Here is a 7,521-nt window from a genome sequence, read left to right on the forward strand (position 1 = left end):
CTGCCCTGCTGGATGCTGTGTCCCCTCATAGCCTGACACTTCTCTTTAAAATGAGTAGCATGTATTCCTTTGGTAATTGAACAAAGTTTGGGGAACTCTGTCCAAGAAAGAGAGTAAAGCCAATTGTCCAATGAGTATTGGCCTAACTGACAAAATGCAGCCCAATAATGGAGATGCTTTTAAGGCAGTTATAGGAAATCATTTTGAGAAACAAACATAGGGGGAGAGGATAAAGTTGTTTCCTTTCTTTTCTCCTAGCTTTTCCACTGAGATATTTTATTTCCATTATCTTGCTTTTCTTTCTTTATGTGTATCTTTGTAATTCCTCTCTGCTTTTCCATATATTATCTCCCTTTTACCACTGAAAATGATACCTTTAACCTATTCATCATAATCATTTATATCCCACTTGCCCTCCAGTCTCCTGAAAATATTTTCTATTTCCTAATACTTTCGAAGGGTAAAAACCCACAATGGGACCAGCAGGACCTCCAAGGCAGGGCCATTGCCTTTGCGCTTTTGTGCTTCTGTAAATCTGCTTGCTTCTAGGAAAATGAAACTTACCCCTAAAATTCCATTGGTTCTCAAAAGCTCATTCCAGATTGGTCCATTTCTAACACCTAATTTGCATATGGTGCAAAGTTAATCAAAACCTAAAACCCTATAAAAGCCTGTGTAAACCTACAAACAGGGTCCAGAGCTTGGAGTGTTAACTCCTTTGGGCCCACAGGTGAAAGAAACCTGAGTACTCCAACCCTCCAAGTGTCACTTGGTCTCTTAACAGGATTCAAGTTTCTGCAACATTTTCATGTTGATTATAAAATAATAGTTTGTATAAAATATAACTATCCATTGGATAGTCTAGGAAAATAATGATCTGAAGTGGGTTTCTCACTTCTCTTCTCATATTTAAAGCAACTGCCTTCTTTGACCAAAATGGTCGGTGGAAACCTTGTGTGACTAAAATGAGTTGGGTCTTAGCCTCTCTCAACAAAGCAATTCTGCAGACTTTTCTGACTTTGTCAGCTAGGGAAGCATCTGTAAGTTAGTATAAGGAACACTGGGACAATCGACAGAAGAGAGTGGGTATGTTATCAGTACACTTTCACCAGTGAAGGTGGGTCAGAATCAGTCTACTTAGGTATTCTCCGTCTCCTTTACCACAACGAATCAATTCAGTTTTGAATTTAAGGATGGAAGGGATAAAAATGGGTTAGAAGAAAATGGATACAATTTGAAGGGATTGGAGTCTCTGGAGAAAAGAGAGGACAACTTAGATAACTATACTTAAAATATGGAAAGAGGCAGGTCCTGGACTAGCAGTCCAGGCTGCAGACTGTCCCCACAGCTTGATAAAATACCTATGAAGGCAAAGGAAAGACAACAATTGATGACAACGAAAACTAAAACTGACAATGATACTACCACCAGAAACAGAGAGAAGTCCATTCCCTACAGGAACTAGGGAGGTGAATTGTAAATCATAATAGCAGCCACTTTTTAAAAAAATTTTTTAAATTGAAGTACAGTTACAGTGTGTCAGTTTCTGGTGTATAGCACAATGTCCCAGTCATGCATATACATATATATATATTCATTTTCATATTCATTTTCATTAAAGGTTATTACAAGATGTTGAACATAGTTCCCTGTGCTATACAGAAGAAACTTTTTAAATCTATTTTTATATATAGTGGCTAACATTTGTAAATCTCAAACTCCCATACTTATCCCTTCCCATCCCCTTTCCCTGGTAACCATAAGATCGTTTACTATGTCTGTGAGTCTATGTCTGTTTTGTAGATGAGTTCATACTGTCCTTTTTTCTTTTGATTCCACTTATGAGTGATATCATATGGTATTTTTCTTTCTCTTTCTGACTTAATTAACTTAGAATGATGATCTCTAGGTCCATCCATGTTGCTGCAAATGGCATTATTTTATTCTTTTTTATGGCTGAGTAGTATTCCATTGTATAAATATACCACTACTTCTTCATCCAGTCATCTGTTAATGGACATTTAGGTTGCTTCCATGTCTTGGCTATTGTATACAGTGTAGCAGCTACTTAAAATAGAGAAAATTGACAACTTGAAAGAATATAGGAGGAACTTTCTTTTATCCTTCACTGTAGATCATGCAGATCAAAAATGTAGCATCAGTACTAGCCAGAACACAGGGCAAAGGATCCCACCCAGGACAAAAAAAAACCTTCAGAGGAAGACAGCATACTCTACCCCAGTCTGGTCCTTATTACTACCTTACTTCTTTGGAGAATAAAATTCCCAAAACACAAAAAGTAAGTGGTGTGTGTGTGTGTGTGTGTGTGTGTGTGTGTGTGTAGAAAGAGGAGGAAGATATGGTGGTGACAATAGATGTCTTGCATGCTTACAAAAACAGATTCAACAACTTAAGGCACTATGAGCAAAAGTGAAAATAGGAACAATATGTGAATCAACCATGGGAACCCTAATTTTGCTTTTACTCTGTTGGTTCAAAGTATCAAACAACAGATACTTTGAGTGGCATAGAATCCATCTCAATCCAGCCAACCTACAGCATGTAAATTGTTTAGGACTCGTGAACATTTATCTGCTCCCTAACTGGAAGTGGTTTATGACAAATTCTTTGGCACAAGGGAAATTCTTACCACAATAAAAGAAAAAGAAAACTTCTGTATTTTCAGTAAAATAAAAGAAGATAAGAAACTTCTGAATAAGGAGTAAAATTCAACAAGAGTGATATAATAAATGTGAAAACAGAATTGGAATCAGGTAATATATACATGACATTAGAAATGAAAAATCTGACTTAAAATAGAAAGCTGTAATAAAATGTAATCACTAGCACAACTGAGACAAATAGAAGATACTGAATTAGTGACTAAGGTCAAAATTTAGAAATTTCTTCTAAAAATGAAAAGAAAAAATGACAAAAGTAAAAATAATAAAGTCCAAAGAACAGAAAATCAATAAATGGATAAATTGGTATTTTGAAGAACCCTCAAGCAAAAGAGCAAAATCCTGATTGAAAATGTAATGGAAGAAAATTTTACTGACTGAAATGAAGACCTAAGTCTTCAAATTTAAAGAATTTGCTTTGTATTATAAAAATAATGAAAAGAGGTCCAAAACAAAACATATTATAGGAAATTTTTATTATGAAGATGAATAAATCTCTATAAGTAGTTATTTAGAAAAAATAGATTTATAACAATGGAATAAAATAATTTTGTCTTCAGAGTTCTCTGCAATATTACTTTAAGACAATAGTGTCATATTTATAAAGTTTTGAGAGGCAAAGCTTATATCAGCCAAGGACTCATTTATATCTGGAGATAACACGGAGGAAAATAAGAAAATATAGAAACTACATTAATAATATTTGCAGCATATGGATGCTCTTTGTTTTTGTTTTTGTTTTGTCATTCTCTGCTTTATCTGAATTTTTCACAATGCACAACAAAGCTACATAGACAAAATTCTTGAGAGAATCCAGAAAACCTCTCAGAATTTCTTCAAGCTTTATTTAGTGCCTCATGTATTTTGTAAAATCTACTTTTTCTAAATTATCAGCATTTAGACTTGAGTTTTAAAACTCTCTTATTAAAAATAAAAAAGATTAGACTAAGAAACAACCCATAATTTAAAAAATAGACACTTGGTAAATAATGAAGAAATCATATAAAAACTTATAAAATGTTTCTCAAGATGACCCATAGAGGCAAATTTATTACTATAATTTATTATTTAATAAAAGAACAAAAAACTGTTACATTCAAGACATTAGAACATAGAAAAGAAAAAACAAATTAACAGCAAATTCAAATTCTTTGAAAAATAATAATAGACTAATTTCTCATGAATATAATAAAAGTAGTACACAAATGGACAAAGTTAGAATGTAAAGGAGATATTATTATAATTATGGAGAATTTTTTAAACTATAGTATACCAAGTACAACTCTGTACTGGTTGCTTATAAAATCTTGACAAAGTGAATTATTTTCTTGAAAATGCTGTTTCAAATCATAGAAGAGTCTAGACCCATTTCATCTTATGATTCTGGCATAACTTTCATAGTATAACTGTCAGTTTGTGAGCAGTTGTTGTGAGTCACCAATAAATATGTGTGTCCCCAGAATTCCTCTCTGTTATATCATCCTCTGGTCTCATATACCCAAAATTTATATTCATTAATAGCTATATCAAAACCAAGCTCATCATTGATACTTATTATAATCCATTTAGAAAAAATAGATAAGATATTCTAAAACTGGATTTTGATAATGGTTTCACAATGGTATACATTTACTAAAACTCATTGAATACTACAGTTCAAATGATTCACTTTTAGGGTATGTAAATTATATCTCAATATATAGTCTGCCTAAGAGAATCAAGCTAAGTAAACAAACTGCTTTCTTTTTAAAATAAAATTATTCGAGTGTCTGTATGTGTTAGGCTGCCTGTGCTGCCGTAACAAAAGACCACAGACTGGCGGCATACACAGCGAGTTTATTTCCTCCCAGTTCTGGAGGCTAGAAACTCAAGATCAGGATCTGACTGGGTTAGTCTCTGGTGAGACCTTTATTCCTGGTTTGCAGATGGCCATCCATGTTTTGTCTGTGTCCCCACATGTTCTTTCCTCTGTGTAAACAGAGGAAGAGAAAGAGAGAGCTCTGGTGTTTCTTCCTCTCCTTGCAAGGACACCAGTCCTATCAGATTAGGGCCCCACCCTTGGGACCTCATTTAACCTTAATTACCTCCCTAAAGATCTTCTTTCCAAAAACAGTCCCATTGCAGGCTAGAGTTTCAACATATGAATTTGGCAGCAGAGGAAGGACACAATTCAGTCCATTATACTAGGAAACTTCCTCTGATTTTTGCTTAAAATTCTATTTTGCATTATAGTCTTTTCTGCCTTCCCAGTGATCTTTACCAAACTAAGAGATATGATGGACAGTCCCACTAAACCGTGAGGCAGCTGGGACGCCTGGCGATGATTTCATAGTATTTGTTTAGCAGAGAATATTCGAAATTACTATGAGTCGTCTTTTTACAAAAATTGACTCATCACAAGACCCTCTTGCCACTTCAGTTTTCTCAACCCCCAGATCTTAACATGGAAGTAAGGGGTAGATTTATATTTAGCAATAGTTGTATTACAGAAAGAAAAATAATTAGAAAGAAATGGCCACTAACATTAGATGTTTTCTATCTCAGAAATTAACATAATTAAAGAATTATTTATTAAATAATAATATTGACCTTGTCAATAGGTACCAAGGGCCTTAAAGTTCATTGACTTTATAATTCTGCTTTTCATAATTTCTCCTAAATATATCATCAGAAATTTGCCCATAAATGTATGTCAAGTTGTCCATTTTAGCATTATATGTAACAAAAAAATGTATCAGCAAACTAAATAAAGAAATGTTGTGTATCTATTTTATGTATAGTAGTTAGTACCTATAAATCTCAAACTCCTAATTTATCCCTTCCCACCCCCTTCCCCTCTCCGAGATTTGCAGATACTAACTTCTGTATCTACTTTCTATATATAAAATAGATAAACAAGTTTATACTGTATAGCACAGGGAACTATATTCAATATTTTGAAGTAACTTATGGTTAAAAGAAAATGAAAACAAATATCGGTATATTTCTATAAGACAGAGGCATTGTGCTGTACACCAGAAATTGACACAACATTGTAAACTGACTATACTTCAATAAAAATATATTTTTTAAAAATATAAATAAATAAAAATACATTATGCAACATAAAAATAAAATAAAACAAAATAATTCAATAAATAAATGAATAAGGAAATGGTTAAGTAAATTGTGATATATTCCTACCAATAAGTATTAAATAACCATTAAATTTAATAATTGCCTGAAAATTTTACATGGGATGAGAACGTATTCACAAAATAGTGTAAAAATTTTATGTATGGAGGTTGTTGGTTAAGCAATTCAGGATGCTGAGAATTAATAAAGGAAAATGCATTTTTCCCATTTTTCTGCATTTCTTGTATAAAATGTATTTTTAGATAACACCATATTGATGAATGAAAGTTCTTCATTGAAGAATTCTAACAAATGCAAAAAGAATGTTAGAATTAGAAATGGCCATATTGCAGCTGAAAGAGATGAAGGAAGGAAGGAAAGAAGGAAGGAGGGAAGGAGGGAAGGAAGGAAGGAGGAGAAAGGGGATGAGGGAAAGGAAAGAAAGAGGAAAAAGAGCTCATAATAAATGGATGGTAAAACCATTAAGGGAACTTGAGAAATGAGTGGGTCAGGCTGACACCACAAAAACCAACTGATCAAGTCCAGCATCATTAAAAATGTAACAGTCAAGACATACACCTCATGAAGTAGTATAACAGGGAGTGCACAGTCCCACCTTGAAGTATTCCTGCCAGAAGATAAATAATAATGTATAAAATTGGACCTAAATCCAATCAAGAATCTAGACCACTCTTTCTCCCAGACTCCTTTGTCAGCCACTGTTCTGCTGGATGTAGTCAATGAGACATCTAATGGGAAGTTCTGATCAGACTTGGGGAAGGAAGACAGAAGGGAGGCTATTTCTCCTTCTCTGCCTTGGGGATTATCGCTGGTAGCAGATGTATCTCCTCCTTGACTCCAGCTACCACTAAAAAAACCCGTCCTGGTTCCAGCTTCCTTCAGGTAACCCTGACCACTGGGCTCTGATAACATCACCTCCTCCCTTGGTTTCTTCAGTGGTTACTAATCTCATACATGATGATATCTGTTTTCCTGATTGGGCTGTGACCAATTCAGTAATTCTTTTGAGTTGATCTACAGAACTTCTTGGAGGAAGAGATAGTTGGCACTTAGCCTGTGATTCTTCTGAATGATCAGCTTTAGTGATTGTCTTTTTTTTTAATCTAAGTTTATTAAATTTTCTGATGAGACAGTGTCTATTGGTCAAGGATTTCATTTGACATGTGAAAGGGAATTTTTTTTTATTGGGATAATATAATGGCTTCTGTAAGTGCTTAATTAGGAGACAAACGACAGCCATCCTCCTCTGTTTAAGATGGTGGTTCTCAACATGGTTCTCCATCAGAATGGTATAGAGTCTTAAAAATCACTCACACCCAGGAGATTCTGATGTAAATAGTCTAGAATGAGTAATTTTTATTTATTTATTTATTCTAAAATATGGAACGCTTCATGAATTTGCGTGTCATCCTTGTGCAGGGGCCATGCTAATCTTCTCTGTATAGAATGAGTAATTTTTAGAGCAGACATTTTTAGATTCACTCAGTTTAGATCCACAAGGAAGGACAATTTCAGGTGCAGTTTGCTCCAGCTCCATTTCTCTGCAATCCTCTTCCTTAGATCAAGTTTGACTTCAGACTTCATATTTCTCATTGTAGCAAAATGGCTGCAGCACTATCAGGCCTCACGTCTGCATCCCATATCATCCAGAGAAAGACAACATATCTCTCCAGATAAATTCTGAAGAAAAACAAGGATTCTTCTT

At 34.2% G+C, this 7,521-nt stretch overlaps 1 pseudogene; it reads right to left on the reverse strand.

Annotated features, from left to right (window-relative positions):
• Positions 1 to 7,190: 7,190 nt before the first annotated feature.
• Positions 7,191 to 7,262, reverse strand: LOC140701018 (U6 spliceosomal RNA; annotated as a pseudogene).
• Between the last annotated feature and the right edge of the window lie 259 nt (positions 7,263 to 7,521).

This window comes from Vicugna pacos, chromosome 13 (genome assembly GCF_048564905.1).
Source record: "Vicugna pacos chromosome 13, VicPac4, whole genome shotgun sequence".
Classification (NCBI taxonomy): domain Eukaryota; kingdom Metazoa; phylum Chordata; class Mammalia; order Artiodactyla; family Camelidae; genus Vicugna; species Vicugna pacos.